The sequence below is a fragment of the Equus caballus genome, chromosome 1, assembly GCF_041296265.1.
Source record: "Equus caballus isolate H_3958 breed thoroughbred chromosome 1, TB-T2T, whole genome shotgun sequence".
Lineage (NCBI taxonomy): Eukaryota > Metazoa > Chordata > Mammalia > Perissodactyla > Equidae > Equus > Equus caballus.
In genome coordinates, this window is record NC_091684.1 from 192,486,881 (window position 1) to 192,504,354 (window position 17,474).

At 37.2% G+C, this 17,474-nt stretch overlaps 1 long non-coding RNA gene across 4 annotated transcripts in view; it reads left to right on the top strand.

Moving 5' to 3' along the window:
• LOC111769263 (uncharacterized) overlaps window positions 1-16,963 on the top strand; it is a 162,474-nt gene extending 145,511 nt beyond the window's left edge. For 2 of the 4 annotated variants that reach the window (XR_011441118.1, XR_011441116.1), the window contains 3 exons: window positions 7,327-7,453; window positions 14,263-14,347; window positions 15,351-16,963. This is a non-coding gene — a long non-coding RNA (uncharacterized lncRNA). The remainder of the gene's footprint in view (window positions 1-7,326; window positions 7,454-14,262; window positions 14,348-15,350) is intronic. The other 2 variants (XR_011441117.1, XR_011441115.1) reach the window with 2 other exon arrangements.
• Window positions 16,964-17,474: the final 511 nt, after the last annotated feature.

Here is a 17,474-nt window from a genome sequence, read left to right on the forward strand (position 1 = left end):
CCCACATTTGGTATATTTATTTTAGGAATAGTTTGGCTGGAAATATCAGAAAATCTAATTAACAGCGGCTTATAAATCAATATTGTTCATTTTTCTTATAAAACAAGATGAAGAAAGGCACTTCTTGGTTTTGTTTCAGCTGCTCAAAGACTAAGACCCCTTGAATCTTTCTCTTGGCATCTAGTCCATTATTAATCTTTCACATGTGCTCTATAAAACAGGAATATGGGTGCCAGTTTCTATAAATGTGACTTTTTAATCATGTTGTTCAATTCCTTCATAGTTTGCTAATTATCTACCCGTCTCTTCGTTCCTGAGAAACAGAAATGACACCGAACTCTTTTTCAATAATGCATTATTTCATCCAAAGTTGCCTAATTTGGGAGTTTGGTTTGGGAGTCTGCCTGTAATTACTCTTGTAAAGAGTATATAGTGGCTGGATTTTGTACTCCAGCTATCATATATGTTGTCCAAACTGGGACTCTCTATCTTAATGAAAAATTTTTCTTTTATTTATCTTTACTGCTTTCCTTTCACTGATAAAAATAGAGAATGGTATTCTATATTCCATATTTTTATTCCTTCAAAATGTTTCTTTGTTTCTTTTTCCTCTCCTTTACTCCTCTGGATTGATTTCCTTTATTCTATTCTTTTTTCTTTTTTTTACCTTTTTCATAGTTATCTGTGAGTATTTTTAACTTGTGTTTTTAATCTGACAAAGCCAACTCAATCAAAATTCATATTTTCCTGGTAAACAGTGCAATTATAGTTAGCTCAAATAGAAGTTAGCTGCTGTTACAGAGATTAAAAAAAATTTTAAACATAACCATTCAGACACGTGGGATCACATCTGAGTGCTTAAAATGATGCTCTGCCACACACGTTTCCCAGCTTTATGGGATCACAGAAGAACATGCCTCAGGGGCAGCAGGAACGGGAGCTTTCCTAGTGCACATCCTCATCTCTGAAACAGCTGCTTCTGAGAGATTCCTGTCATTTATAACACCTTCAACAAATATACACAGCTGAATACACATAAATGCAAACACAAATATAGCATGATGAACAGATGTGCAGTTAAAGAAAAGACACAGAGAGTTCCACTTGGGGCTTCCCAGTTTGGAAATTTTTTTTTTATAAACCACAGCTTCCCTGTTTGCCTTCTCATTCTTTGTCTTCCTCTGCTCACCTCTTTCTGTACATAGCCTCTTGATTCCATTCCCCAACACCTGAACTCAAGCCCCATCACATTATACTAATTTTCACACACACACATGCACACAGACACTACATCACACCGAAGGATTTAATGGGTTAGTAACTATCCTGAAAATTTGGTAGTCTACTTAGTCATAAAATATTAACATTGGATAATATTTGGTGAAAGTAAAAAAGCAGATCATTGAGCTAATTTCATATTTTCATAATTGTTTAGTAATTTTATTCTGTGTTAATGTGATGGTCCATCTGAGCAGCAGGGCTTGAAATATCTTATTTTGTATAACACAGAAGCTTAATTCCAGAATGTCTTCAAAATACAGTTGACTGCTTTTATCACTCTGTACAGCTGTAAAATTGTTTTAAGGTGGGTTCAAGAAGAATACAAAAATGTCTCAGTTTTCATTATTTCAAACTCTTTCTTTTGGAGGGTGATTGGGGGAGGAAGATAGGCTGGGAGCTGACATGTCTTGCCAATCTTTTTGTTTGAGGAAGATTTTCGCTGAGCTCACATCTGTGCCCATCTTCCTCTATTTTTTATGTGGGACTCTGCCACAGCATGGTTTGATGGGCAATGTGTAGGTTCATGCCCGGGATCCCACCCACGAACCCCAGACGCTGAAGTGGAGCATGCAAACTTAACTCCTGTGCCACCAGGCCAGCCCCACAAACTCTATTTTTTTAAAGATTTCTAAGTAAAGTGAAAGTGTTGTGATCAAATGGTATTATACATTTGTACTTCTTAAATTCTGATACTAGAAAGTAACCTCTAAGAATCTCCAGAATAACAAATTATTTTACAGAGGTTAAGATCACAAGTTATTGATATAAGCTTCTATTACTTTAGAATAACTGCTCTACCTGACACGGTCAATTATATTTCTTTAGCAAAAAATACACACATATATATTTATGTCTATATGTATACATACACATACATATATGTCTATAATAATCTAAAAATTAAGTATCTTGGGTAGTTCTTGACTTAAGCAAAATAAGAATATGATTCTGAGATTTTGCTTACACATATTTTTAATCTGAGTTCAATTTGCTTATGTTAGCAGAAAAGCTTGCTTTCGTGATATTCAAAGTGAAGAAAGATGTATCATTTGGTCTTAAGCATAACATTCAGCCCCAAGGTTAGAGGTAAAGGTAATTGTGGGCCCTTGAATTTCTGCTCTGAATATATAAAATGTCATTCACAGAATTACGTGGTGTGGCACGATACTTAAATACTTCTGTCAATGGTCAATATTTTCCTAATTATTGTAAAGAAGTGATAATCTATTAAAAGTGTGAAAATTACATTAAATTTTGTTATTTAAGAAGTATGGGGTAGTCCACAGGAATTAATATGTCTTTTACTTTTTCCACTATAATTAATCGACTTTTAAGCTCATGAATTAGTCTCTGGATATCAATTGTTTCAATCTATTTGTAAGTGGACAATTGCTAGACATTAAAATATTTAGTTTTTCATACTAAAACATTACAATTTTTATACATTGGTAAAAATCTGCTTGACTATATATTGTGTCTGGGAGAAAATATTAGTATGTAAATATCACAAAACTCCACTACAAGTTAAGGTCATTATATCAAGCAATTTTTTAACTTTCACAATTTAGTCAGAAGCCTTCTGCAGAGTCACACAGCAGAGATTGGCTGTAGTAATAATGACAAAGTTACTGGTAAATGCAGGAAAGTTTCGTACAAACTTTAGGATAAACCATATGTATCAAAGGACTGGCTAGCTCCTTGAACGTTTCTGTGAAATGTCTACAAAACATGCAGTGCCTATTTATTAGGCAAACTAATAGACAGGTGTTTAGTTTGGCACCATAACATAATTCTGTGAGGTGATTAGCTATGAGTGCTAATAACCCTTAGAATTGTTTTAAAGTAAATCCAACTAGTAAAAGCCTTTGGCTAAAATGAGACCTATTATATGCTCCCAAGCAATAATGTTTAGAATTTTGCTCCAACACTAGTGAAAAGTACAAGCTGTAGGTGATGTCCTCAAACTTCATCACGTGAACTGTGCCAAGATATTTTTCCTTAAATGAAAATCTGATTACCCTAACTGCTCAATCTAAAATATTTTAATCTCTCCATCAATCAACAGGATAAAATCCAAATGCATTAGCGATCTTTGAGACTGTTCATGGTCTGACCGCACCTGATACCCAGGCCCTCATAACAGCACCTCCATGCCAGTTGCACTGAACAGGCCTCCAACTGCATGATGAGCCCGATGCCTGTAAAACCGGCATATTATGTCCCCTCTTTCAGATTCTTCTTCCAATACTCATTTCTATGCTGGAATACTTGCACAGTGTTCAGAGTTCAGCTCAAACCCTACTCTTTCTAGACATCTTCCCCGTATCCTAAACTTTGGTTACTTTCCTAAAACATGAATATTTCATGATAATGGTGCTGGCCAAATGCACTGTTGAGCTCTAAATTTGTGAATTTACTGTGGTAAACATTTTATATACATTATTGCAATTAATAATCACAAAGTTCTCATTTACAGATGATGAAATTCGGGCTTAGGGAGAATATAGAGATCAAACTGACTCGACTAACGTGGTTCAATCAATGCTTGAATTAGACGTATCTGAAGTCAAATCTCTGTGCTAAAACCATTGCCTGGCTGTGGGGCACACACAGCGCTGCACACACTTAATGGAAACATCTTTCTACTCACATTTCTCACATTGGACTGCTTTAAGGCACAGTTTGTTCATACTTGTTTTCGCAGATTCTGGAAAATAGTATATACTTAATAGTTAAGAAACGTTTGATACTTTTTTTGTCATTATTTCAATCTAAGCAAAAAGGTATTTTGTATTTATGTATTGTTATGCTATATTTTTTTCACATAAATACATCAGCAAGAGTACTGCCTCCAAAGACAAATATATGAACCACCATAAGAACTACAGCTTGGACTCCCGGGATGATGGCTGATTAAACTGCGTCTTCCACTTCGCTTATTGGAAGTTACCCAAAAATAGCAAAAATAAAAAATGATAATAATCATGATCTTAATAATATACACTCCATTTTCAGGAACTCTAAGAGAAAAGTATGATCTTAAGATGTCAAAACTTGCAAGTGCAGCTGAAGTTAAAGCCGTGACAGTAGGAAGAAGTGGAGAGAAGATGCACAGTGAGAGATCTAGTTGCTGAAAAAGCTCAACAGGAGCAGAATTAAATATTTACCAACAAAAATGGAAAGCTCTGTCTGGCTATTGTTTACAAACCTATATCAGATAAACTATCCACCAAGGACAAAGGCTGGAACAAAGACAGAAAAGAATGATGTCTTTTAGAACATTTGAGAATTACCCACAAAGCTAGGACTTGATTGACCAAGGAAGTTGAAGAGATAAAACATATTGTGTCAAACCCAACACTGTGCCAAGCTTTTCTCCTCTAGCTATTTCAAAGACTGCTGCCGAGAAGCTAAGAAGCTGAGCACAAAGCCGTGGCTAACGTGCTGGAAGCTGGATAGAGATTTTGGTGGTCTTATGGAGCTAGAGAGACAAAAATCAGAACTGAGAGATGTCAAGACATGTAGGGACTTTTGAGGCCAATATCATGGGAAGACAGGAAGCAAAGAGACGTGATCTTGACATTCAGTGTCAGTTTTCCCCTTGAGACATCTGACTACTCACAAGCAGCTGGCAAACTGCTGAGAAGCCAAGCAGAGCTTTTGACCGTCTTCTACCAGAGGGGCGGCAGAATTTGGATTTTTAAGATACCTGAAAGAGTGTGTCAATGACTCTGGCAAAAACCGGGCTTTCACCTCAGAATCCTCAAGTACTATGCTACAGGAGTAATGGTTGAGTAGCTTTCATAAAGACTGAAACTTAGCTCTAAATCAGCTCAAATCTCATGCTAAGTTTATTTATCTTCCCTTACTCTCAACGCCTAATGTAGAAAACAATACACAGTGTAGGAAGATAACATCAAGCAGAGCATCTATGATTTTTAATAATGTCTAGCATTCAATAATAAATTATAAAGTATACATGGAGGCAGGAACAAGAGACATGAATAGAAATAAAACTACAGGTGATATAGATAATGAGGTTTTTAGACATGGACTTTAAAATAATTGTGACTAATATGTTCCATAGGATAGATGACAAGATTTTTCTATTTCATCTGGCAACTGAAATATAACATATCAAGTGGAAATTATGGCACTAAGAAAATATATTTCAAAATAAGAATTTAATAAATGGGTGTAATAAGCAAACGAGACTCAGAAGAAAGAGTTAATAAACTATTTGAAATGTAAGTCATTGCCAGATCAAATCAGGAAAAGAAAAATCGATAAAATACAGGAAAAAAGAAAAGAATCATATGAGGCAAAATTTTTAAAATTTCCCATAGAGACAGTAGAAGCCTCAGAAGAATAGGTGAAAGAGAATGGGAGGAAAGCAATTCTTGAAGAGATAATGACCAAGGATGATGAGGATAAGGGCTTCACGTGGCTCAGTAACACGAACTTCCAAGACTGACCTTGCTAATGTTACTGTTAAGTGGCTGTTCTATCAACAGAAGAGATCAACACTGAGCCGTGATGTGGCACCATTCTCTTGGGAGATCTTCATCAGGCCTATTTTATCACAGAGCGGACTAAAATTCCTCCTCATGTGGATGGACACATATTCTGGATATGGATTTGTCTTCCCTGCCTGTATTGCTCCTGCCAACATTATCCATCATCCCGGTATCTGCCCTACCAATACCATCTGACAAGGAGCTCATTCACAACAAAATGATTAAAGCAATTAGCCCTTGGTCTTATTAAAATATGGCTTACTGAAAACTCTGGTATGTTGCCAGATGGGAGAAAATACCCTTAAAGGATAGAGTTCCCTCTTACAGGATAGAGTATACGCTTCAAATCAGAGACCATTACGTAGTGATATCTCCGCCACAGCCAGAATATGTGGGTTCACGGATCAAGGAGTGGAAGGAGAAGTGGCTCTTCACTATTAAACTCAATTCCTCACAGAATTTTTGCCTCCCATCCTAGCAAAATTGAACTCTCATGGTTTGGGGTCATTAATCCCTGAGATGGTAATGCTTTAACAAGATGAGACTACCACCTGGCCTTTTGTGTTTCTTATGCCACTAAACCAACAGGCAGAAACAGGGGTTATTCTAAAGGTCAAGTGATTAATCCCAGCTATCAAGGGAAATTTGGTTGCTCCTATACAATGAGAGCAGAAAGGACTATTTCTGAAACTCAAAACTTCCAAGAAAACTTTTAGTACTTCCATAGCCTAGAGTTAATGGAAACCTACAGTTAAAAAAAAAAAAAAAGAAAAGAAATGTTGAGGATTCAGAGGCTTTGGGTCACTCTCTCAAGTAAGCAAACTGACCATCTGAGGTTCTGGCTGAGAGGAGAGAAGTATCAAATGGGTATTTGAGTAGAAGGAAGCCATAGATGTCAGTTACAGCCTGCGACCAATTACAAAACAAGGACTATAGTCGCTTAGCATAGATTCTCTTTGCTTATTATATGTTTGTGTTTATTTGTCTGTACTAACCACTGTATTTTTCTGTTTCCTTCTTCCTTTTTTTAATATAGAAGTTGGAGGTTTAGTCTTTAGGGAACCCAGTATTCATTGGGATTGCAGTGAATTTGACGCAAGATTAATTTAGAGTGTAATGGCAACAATGACTATTGGGATTGTGAACTTCCTCATTTGGGAGCTATAGTGAGAACTTCTTCACTTGTTAGAAGGAAAGCTGTATCTTATTGTGGAAATACAAAACTATTTTATTAATGTGTAGAAGTTCAAAAGTATGTAGAAATGTACATACAAAAGCTGGGTATCCAAATAGGTGGACAGTGTCATTTATCAGTTTTTTGATTCTCAACTCCAAATGCACCTTTCATTGTTTGCTTTGAAAAAATATGGAGCTATAAATGTTCCTACTTTGCTGGCTGGCACAATGTTCAATTTTGTCAACAGAGGGCACTGAGGGACAAGGACAGAGGACGAGATTTCTCTCCCTTGTTTCTGTGTGCTCCTCTCATCAGGCAGTGAGTAGTTTTCTTTTGTTTTGTTTTCTTCAGCAACCTGCAACCAGGAGAATGTGGCACCTTACAAAAGGCAGCTTCCCCCAGCACCCACTAAAACAGCCTCGTAACAGAGTGGCAGAGCCCTTCTCCATGCTGACATCTCTTGGTCTACCCTATTCAGGTAATTTGGTGGCTAGTGTCACTGGGTGGGGTACTTCCCTGCGACAAGCTTCCCCAGGTCCTTTCTTAGGCAGCTTTGCAGCAAAGTGCCACCATGAGGATACCTGGCTCAACCAGCTATTCCTAATAATCCAGAGGGAAATTTTCCAATGAATCCTACCAACATAGAACCTCAGGAAACATCTTTGCTATCCCTTGAGCTGTGGCTGTGCCCTCTAACTAGACCTGTATTTTCGTTCTGGAGTCTGTTTGTGAGCTCTTTCTCACTCCCGGGGGTAGTGGCTGCTGCTTACATCTGCTACTTTGTATTCTTTAGACTTCTCTTTTCCTCTTAGCAGCCAGTGCCCCACTACTCCAGACTTTTGCTGATAATACCTCTGGTACATTGAATTATGGCCCCCGAAGAGAGCCACATTCTAGTCCCTGCAACCTGTGATTATGTTACCTTATTCAAAACTCATTATCTGAGTGAAATGGGACTCAGCAGATGTGATTAAGTTAAGATTCTTGAGAGGGAGAAATTATCCTGGATTATCTAGGTGGATCCTAAACATAATCACAAGTAGCCTATGAGAGGTAAACAAAAGGATATTTGACTACAGATGAGGATAAGACAGTGGGACCAGGGAACAGAGATTGGGGTGACCCAGTCACAAATCAAGGAATGCTGACAACCTCTAGAAGCTAAAAGAGGCAAAGAATGGGCTCTCTTCTGGAACCTGCAGAAGGAACCAACCCTGCCAGTACCTTGACTTTAGTCCAGTGAAATTGAATTCTGCTTCCCAGAACTTTAAGAGAATATATTTCTTTTGTTAGAGGCACTAAGTTTGTGACAATATGTTTCAGAAGCAATAGAAATCTAATAATACTTTATATTAAACTTTTCTGTTCGAATACTGTGTGGTCTCCGTTGCCTAACAGGACTCTGACTGATACACTCCTGCATGAATGTAACATGTTCCTGATCCTTCTCCTTGACAGGGATGGGAAAGAATGCAATTTACACATCAATGACTGCATATTGTGTATTGAAACTGTTAATCTATTCTTCAGAAATGCCACATCTGGCTTGGAAGCTCCAGTGAGAGATACTTCTAAACTGATTTTGTGGTATACACTCTATATGGCAACATCCTTTTGGCTTTTGTAGGTTATGGACAGGTGAATTAAATGGGGTTATGATGGGACTACCATGCCTGTCTCCCTCAAAGATGGCACTGTTCTCTGCCATACCCCTGGGCTGTGACATTTTATTTGATTTACTATCTTGGTTAGAGTGAAGATCAAAATCAGAAGCTTCATTTGACTTTCTCCACTAAAATAGTTCTTATCCCACATGCCAAGGACAGATATGAAGTTTTTGCCAACTAACAAGTATGTAAACTCTAATTTTACATTTTAAGAACAGGGGAAATGACCACTGTGTGGGTCTATGATCTCTACCAAGGCTCCAATTACCTCTTAGAGTCCATTTCACATACCCCCACTCTACTGGGGGGCGGCACACAACAATACATGATATCATGATAATGCATGATAAAAATTCAGATCCCTGGGTATTAATGTTGACTCAAATCCTGTCTTGAATTCTCAGAATGTCTGGATATTCCCACTTGGCCAGATATGGTTACCTAAATAAATAACCATTAAAGAATTGGAGATATAACTATATACAAGGGCTTTCATATTGTAAATGAGGCTACTTCTTCAAAGGTTTACAGAACCATAAACTGGTTAAACCACAAAAACCAAGTATGGGATGAAAACTTTAATGGTATAACTGTCCTAAGCTGGCTGATCATCCATTCTTGACTTCTTTTTATTCTGTAAATTAAATAATAGCCCTGTTGGGTGCCAATCTATTCTTTTCCTAAATTCATCATGTCTATTAACAATCTCCATAATTGTCTTACATCAGGCTTGTCTGGCTGCCATTTTGAACTTGAAATTCATTACAATAATTGCTCCTTCATACCCTCTGATGACTGAGCACCATGTCTTGACCTCTATTACTTCAGCATCCTGTTGTCTCCATTACAAAAAGGGAGTCCAGTTGTACAATAGCACTTCTGATCATTAGCCCTGGCCTACACAGGGCAGTTACTACTGAGATTCTCATTGCTCCTGGTGCCCCTCACTAGCATATTCCTTTTCTCTTTGATGAATAGAGTCCTCTGTGCCCTTCCGTAGGACATTTTCCAATGGCAGTTTCCAGCTCTAAGTAATGTCTTCAGACTAATGTGCCTGAGTATCTAAGCCTTGTGATCTCTTACTCAATTCTCTGCTACTGCAGTTCTGGCATTTCTACATCTTTTAACGTGGGCCACCTTTCTTGCTTCACTTCTTCCTTCTCTTCCTGCCTCTTCCTTTTCATTTAGTGAGGACCATTATAGGATTCTCCAGAGAAACAGAACCAATAGGAGATTTATTTATATAGCTGTTTTTTTATTTATTCTAGGGAATTTATTATAGGGAATCACACTAGTATGGAGATTAAGAAGTCTCAAGAGCTGTGTAGCCAGCAAGCTGGAGACCAGGAGAGCTGATGGTGTATTTCTAGTCTGAGTCAGAAGGCCTCAGAAACAGGAGAACTGGTGTAAATTCCAGTCTGAGTCCAAAAGCAGAAAAAGACCCATGTCCCAGCTCAGAGACAGTTGGGCAATGAGAGAGAATGAATTCTTCCTTCCTAAGCCTTATTGTTTTATTCAGGCCTTGGATGGATTGGATGAGGCCCATCCACACTGGGGGTGGAGGGTGCCAGCTGCTTTACTCAGGCTACTGAGTAAATGTTAATTAATAAATGTTAATTAACAAATGTTTATCTCATCCAGAAACACCCTCACAGACACCCAGAAAAATGTTTAACCAAATATCTGGGTACCTCATAGCCCAGACACGTAAAATTTACCTTCACAACAGTGTTTTCTGAGGATGCTGCTGAAGCACTAAATCGTGTGTCACAGGGGAGCACTTCCACGCTATTAAATATTCTCTGACTCAACTTCATATTCCACCTCTCTTGACTGAGCACCTTAGTCCGATGCATACTCTCTCAGCTCCTATTGGCTGATCCTGCAGCTACTTCAAAATTTATAGTTCCTTTCTTCTCTTAGCAAGCAGAAATCTTCCATAGTAGTGTTATGTTATGACCTAGCTTAAAAATTGACCGTTTGGCAGCTGGGAGATGGGAATTTAGACTAGGTTCTTAGGGGAGTGCATATTTTTCTTACAAGGAATAAGCTGCGGCATCATCTTCAAGCATGGAGGGCTAGCCTGTAAAAAGGAGGGAGAGAGATTTGTGCAGAGAGATCTTCAGAGAGATCTGGAGTTTTGAAGTGACTAAATGCATTGACTCATATTTCTGTATCCCACATCTCAGAAGCCCATTCTTCCCAGTCCAGGCCAGACTTCACTCCAGGAAATTTCCAAGACTGAGACTAGGAACTTCTGTGGTTCTCTGATACCGTTATAATTAATCCTAGCGCCAGAGTCTTAGCTTTTTTGGTCCTCTAACTGTAAGAGAGAAATTTTTTATATGCTTCTAAGTAGAGCCTCTGTCATACTTCTTAAATCGTTGTAATCACCCTCAGCCTCTCATCCGCTTTTTCCAATGCACCATTACAACCAGCATCAGCCACCAAATTCCTAAGTACTTATTTTTACTTCTAAACTACCCCCAAAATGGTGAGATACAGTCCACCAGTTTTTTCTACCCATCAATATCTCTCCTTGGTCCACCTCCAGTGAAAGTTCTAACCATTGCACCACTACAACTTTCTTGGTGCCATCAGTACTCCACCAACACCAGTTATGTGGTCTTTATTGACAGCTGATCAGCAGGTGATCCCATACTAAAATCTAAAATAAAATTTAAAGTCTTCTTCCAAGGATCATTCATGGCACCAACTGGTAATAGATTGGGATTTCTGGGAAAGAAGTTCTGAGATAAAACCTTCATGCAAGTGGGGGCATCGGGTAATAAGAGACTGAGAGAATCAGGATAGTCAGAGGTAGAAATTGAACTGGGAAGACACTGCAACATAGGCCTTATTCAATCTCACGGAGAGCTCTGGCTGGTCTATCCACTCAGAGTTGTCCCTGATGTGAGATAACGGACACAGGCGTTTGTATACTCCGTATCAGCCATCCATTGGGTGTAGGCTTCCCGTGGAGAAAGGATACTTCATTAAAAAGGATATTAAAAGTAAACATGAAAAGGTTCTCAACTTTATTGGTCATAGGGTAGAACGCAATTAAACTTATAATGAGATACCAGTACACACTACAAGAATGCCTAAAATTAAAAAGGCTGACACACCAAGTGTTTTCAAGGATGTGAGCAATTAAGAAATCTTATTCACAGCAGATGTGAAGTAAATTTGTACAACTATTTTGAAATATTATTTGGCAATATCTACTAAAGTTGGATGAACGCATAGGGAATGACTCAACAGTTCTAGTCTAAAATATATACCTGATAGAACTGTTCTCATATATTTACCAAAAGACATATAAAAGAATTTGCCAGCTACACTATTTATAACAGCACCAAATTTCAAGGAATCCTAAAACCATTCCTCATTTGAATGGATAAATAGATGTTGGTACATTCATATTAATGAATATCTGGTTTAGATAAGTGAGAATCAATGATCTACAACCACACAAACAACATGGATGATTCACACAAACTTTATGTTGAACAAAATAAGTCAGACATTAATGTGTGCATAATGTATAATTCCACTTATATGAAATGCAAATAAATCTATGCTGTTAGAATATGTAAAGAGAACTATGAGCCCTTTTTAAAGATGTGAAAAGATGTACAAATAAAAGTTAAAGTGACGTTTTCCATCTACCAAAAATCTCAAAGTTTGATAATACCTTGTATTATACAGGAAATGTATTATTGAAAAAATGTAAATTGGTGCCAACCTTCAAGAAGGAGATTTGCCCATAATGTATGGAAATATTTTATTTAGGTCAACATGCATAAGTATCACCTAAGGAGCTCATTTAATACAAATTCCAGAGTCCCACCTCTGGAAATTTGAATTCAGTAGGTTTGAGGTGGAAAGTAAGAATTTTCATTTCTAGCAACCTCCCAGATGTTACTAATATTGCCTCTTTGCAAACTACGCTTTAATAAATACTGCCTCAGGCTCAATTTCACTTATAAGAATTTATCCTATAGATATGCCCTTGTGAATGATGTTTGTATCAGGAAAAAATTACGCATGTTGAAGAAATCATACTTTTAAAAATGTCTTGTTTGAATGGGAAATAAAATCACAATCACAAAGTTTGAAAACATTAAAACATTATGAAAGACTGTGTATTGAAAACTTCCCTCATACTGATCTCCACTAACTGTAGAGCCGCTAATCTCCCCACACACCCCTCAGCACAGCAAGTAACCTTCGGGATTAATTTCTTCTGTCTTTTTTCATATAGTTTGTTTTTAATGAGAGCAAATATAAAAATATTTTCTTTTAATCCCTTTTATTAAGTAAATTTATGGACATTACAGAGAGTGGTTACCTGATTTATTTTAAACCTTATGAGTGTTTATATTTCTTCTCCAAAATATAAACTTTCTTAAAGCAGTGATTATTGTAATTTTCATAATTATTCCCTGACACTTCAAAATGTACCACAAATTTGTCAAAGTCAGCACGCTTTTTTTACTCAGTTGCCAGATATTATTTGTTGCTATTTGGTATCATCTACTACAGAAAAATAAATCTTTCAAGTTTATCACCCAGAGTTAGTTTCTAGTAGGATTTGAGTTCATTCTAATCAATGAGAAGTATTCACAAAAGATATAGAAAATGGAAGAAACCATTGTTCTCCTAAGCACCTAAAACAAGGACGTGGGTTTCAGCAAATGGACAATGAGAGCTTGTACCCAGAATCCTCAGGTTCTACAGGACCACTTTGGAATTACAGGCAACTGAGACAAGTGGCGGCCTGCCTGCAAGCATTGCTCTTCCATTCCCTTCAAAATTCCTGACTTAAGCTTCTCCAGTCTTCTAACAAGTATTAAACTATCATTTCCCTCCCCTAACTCACTTACTCTAAGTGACTTCTGTTTCTTGACTGAACCCTGAATGATTCCTGGAAATACTCAGATGCCATCTGTCTTTGTTCTACAAAATTAGAAGGAAGTTTCAATTTCCACTCCAGTGTTCTCCATCATTTGTCTCCCTGTGTTATATCGTTACTCCTACATAGCACAATGTGTGTGTCGGTGTGTGTGAGAGAAAGAAAAGGAGTTAAATATAAGATGAAATTTTGCATTGTCAAAAGTCACGCAAGAGTAATTCTACAAAAGCTCAAGGAGTTTTTACCGCTGTGATCTCACTACTCTCGCAGCTCTGGCAGGATAAAGGTGAGTGTGTTTTGCACTAGGTATTGTCAAGCTTTGGACTTGTCACATTATTCAAATCAGACAATAAGAATTACTAATGGGTTTCATGGAAGAATAGAACTTTAAAGAAAGATTATTTTTCAACCAGACAGTCTTTCCATTCTAATAAATTACACAATAGCCTCATGGCATGCGATAGCAGCAAGCTTTACCAGGGAACTGAGATAAACACGGTAGTACCTAGAGAAATGACAAATTATTATCTTGAAGTAAGAATGCAATTAACTGCATCCTTTATGCATTTATGCTACTCTTGAGCCTCTCTAGATGTGTGAGATAAACTTGAATTAATTTTATTAAAAATGCATTGGATACTTATTTCTAAAAATATTAAGTCATTCTTCCTATCTCACCATGAATATGCATTTTATATCTAGGAGTCTTGTTAAGGTCAATGGGAATATGACCCATGGGATTAGATAACACTGAAAAACAGCTGATATTTCAACCAACACAAATCAGGTAAGCATAAATAGCCATTAAAAATAAATAGTATTCAAAGGAAAAATTTTAATTTATATTCATTTAGCTAAAATCTTAAAAATTTTTTGGAGCCCATATTACCTGAGTCCTCCAGAATACTGTAGTCGTCATTTCATTAATATTTAAGGTCAGTATCTTCAGTCCTTTTAGGACAGCCACGTGTGACAGAGAGCTATTTTTTACCTTGCATACACAGGTTCTCAGAAAACTTATGGTTCTCCCAAAACTGTTATGTTCTACGTTCTGTTTCCACAGAGTGCCACATCTCTGTTTTGGTCTCGCTTCTTATAAATGCATCATTTCCCCCAGGAGTTGTACCTCTTTTCTCCCTCTTCTACTTTATTTAAGCAATAAATTCAATTATGTTTGTTATTCCTGTTTGGAGAAACTCTGGAGGATTAGAGCATTGCATAGTACAGTCTTACTCATCCATGCTTTAAAAGTGTTCACCACAAAGACCTTCCAGCTGGCTGTGTACATCTTACTTCTGTGCCACTCTCTCTCTTTCTTGTTCCTTGTCTCTCACTGACTTTCTTTTTATCCCTCCACCCCCAAATACCTCAAAAGATCCTTCTCTGTTTCTCTTTCATGCAGTAAGTCTTGAACTCTCACTAATTTCATGTCTAAAAGAGTGTCCATTTCTTCCCTAAGCCCCAAACTATTTCTTAGCCTACCAGAACATTGCAAAGCCATTAAGATGCTCTCCTTAACAAATCAAAATCTACTCGGGATATTTTCCGTTAGTATTAAGAGATTTTAATTTCTAGCCTTTTATCACTCCATCCCCAAGTGAACTATAAGGAAAAGCATCAACCACTCACTCACCAGAGGAAATTCCTAAGCTATCTGGAAAATTTATTCTTTGCCTTGTTGAATGTAGGACTGATCCTAAGCAAGGTTATTTAGGGTAATCAATTCTATTCCAAAGGTCTTCAAATGTTAACTTATCACAAATGTCTTCACCGTTTTTCTTTCATTGCAGAACTTGAAATTTGTATCATGACTGTTATTTCTCCTGAAGGCACTATATAAAATACAAAATGTACCCTATGAGAGCTTGTGCTTAACCCACTATCACTTTCCAAACAGAAGCATCTCAAGACCCACCAGAAAGGAAGGAGAAATGAAGGGGATGCTGCACGTCTTAAAATACACTGACTCTGTTTATATAGACGCATGCAGGTCATTTAGGGAGAAAGCGTGACTGTGATTGCATACAGCCTGGACACTTGCCCGTACGAGTGTTGACCATCTGCAGACAGCAGGGGAAACACCAAGCAAATCAACAGACATCCATCTAGGACTCCTGCTAATTTCTACAAACCTGGACAGATAAGTCAGATTTCACAGTCTTGCAAGGATCACAATCATCAGATTTCTTCATCAACCTTGACTATTAGACCATATGCTGAACCCCACTAAGAAAAAGCTTTTTTCCTTTCTGCTCCTATCTTTACGTTGCCTGCAAAACTATGAGATGAGAGTAGCTAAGACACTTCAACATCTTAATATTCTCCCTAAAATGTTCTCTTTTGCTATGTCCTCAACGTCACTATGATGTTTCAAATGTCAAAGAGTTTTAAAAGAATGGTTTTGGTTTAATTAATTGATCATTTAGGAGGATGCTGGAAAGATTTCTTCCCATTATAGGCATGAAGATTTTATTTATCACTCATTTGGGTTTGTTTTTTTCAGACATATTAGAGCAAATTGAAAATATTTTCAAGAAATAAAGATTAGAAAGGAGTTTAAAAAAAATTGCTTGGGGCCGGCCCAGTGGCATAGCGGTTAAGTTTGTGCATTCTGCTTTAGTGGCCTGGGGTTCGCGGGTTTGGATCCCGGGCACAGACCTACACACTACTCATCAAGCTATGCTGCCGTGGTGTCCCACATGCAAAATTGAGGAAGATTGGCACAGATGTTAGCTCAGCAACAATCTTCCTCACCAAAAAAAAGAAAAAAAAATCAAAAAACACCACTTAAATAGTCCTTAAGCAATGGTCCTGGGCGGCAATCTTAGGAGCTTTAAATAGCAGATTATTTTCAACTGCAATTGGCCTCAGTACAAAAGTACAACAAAGTTTAAATGTAACCATTTATCTTTGCTGGTGTCATTATTATTGCCACCGACTCTGGGATTTTTACTAATTTCATTACATTTTTATTTCGGTTGTCCTCTTTTTCACTTTCTTCCTTCCTTCATAATTCCATTTCCAAAAATCTATTTTGCCATATGCTTATATTTGTTTCCCTAGGTCTATAAAATACGTGCTGATATTGTTTTTTTTTTTTCAGTTACTTTTGGTTTACTGCTACCCATTTGAGAAAACCTTATCTTCTACTTAAAAAGAATAGGTGTCAACATTTTCCTATTTCTTCCCAATAGAATGTTCCCAATGTTTTCTACTAGAACATTTTTTAACCAGCTTCTGAAATATGGCTTCAGAATTTGATATTGAAAAGTATGACTTCAGCCTCAATGGCATGTTATAAACTATTCCTGGAACAAAAAACAATAAATTTTTTTCTTTGTTCTTTGTGACATATATAATAGCTAAACTGAGTCATATTCAATAAAGTTTAAGTAAAAAATTACTCACTTCTTTTTGTACCATTAAGTAGGCCTTGGTTCAATCAGATTTTATATAATTCTGACTTTTTTAGGATTTCTTACCAGTGGTTTAAAAAAGGCAATCCAGTGAGACATATTTAAGGGATATAATTTGAAGAGAGATAGTAACAAACTTTTCCTCAAGAATAAAGAATAACTAAGACAGTGTCTCTGTCTTGCTTTAGAAAAATCCTCTGTCTTTTATCATGGCTATCTTCGAATTGTAGAGGCATGCCTTCTGAATTTATGCATCATTCAGCTGTTGTTCAGGTATTTATTACTTAAGCATTTTTTCCCATTTGTGGACGTTTTTGGCCTGTCTTTGAATGATTCTCACTTTGCTTTGTTCTTCTTTTTCTGAGGGTTCTTTCCCCTTGGGTGGTTTTTGCATTTCATCCAGGACAGCACATGCCACTGTGTTTCACTTAAGTGAAAACCATTGAGATGGTAAAACTGGTTCAGTGAGCATTTAAGAAACTGAGTATTTATGGAGGC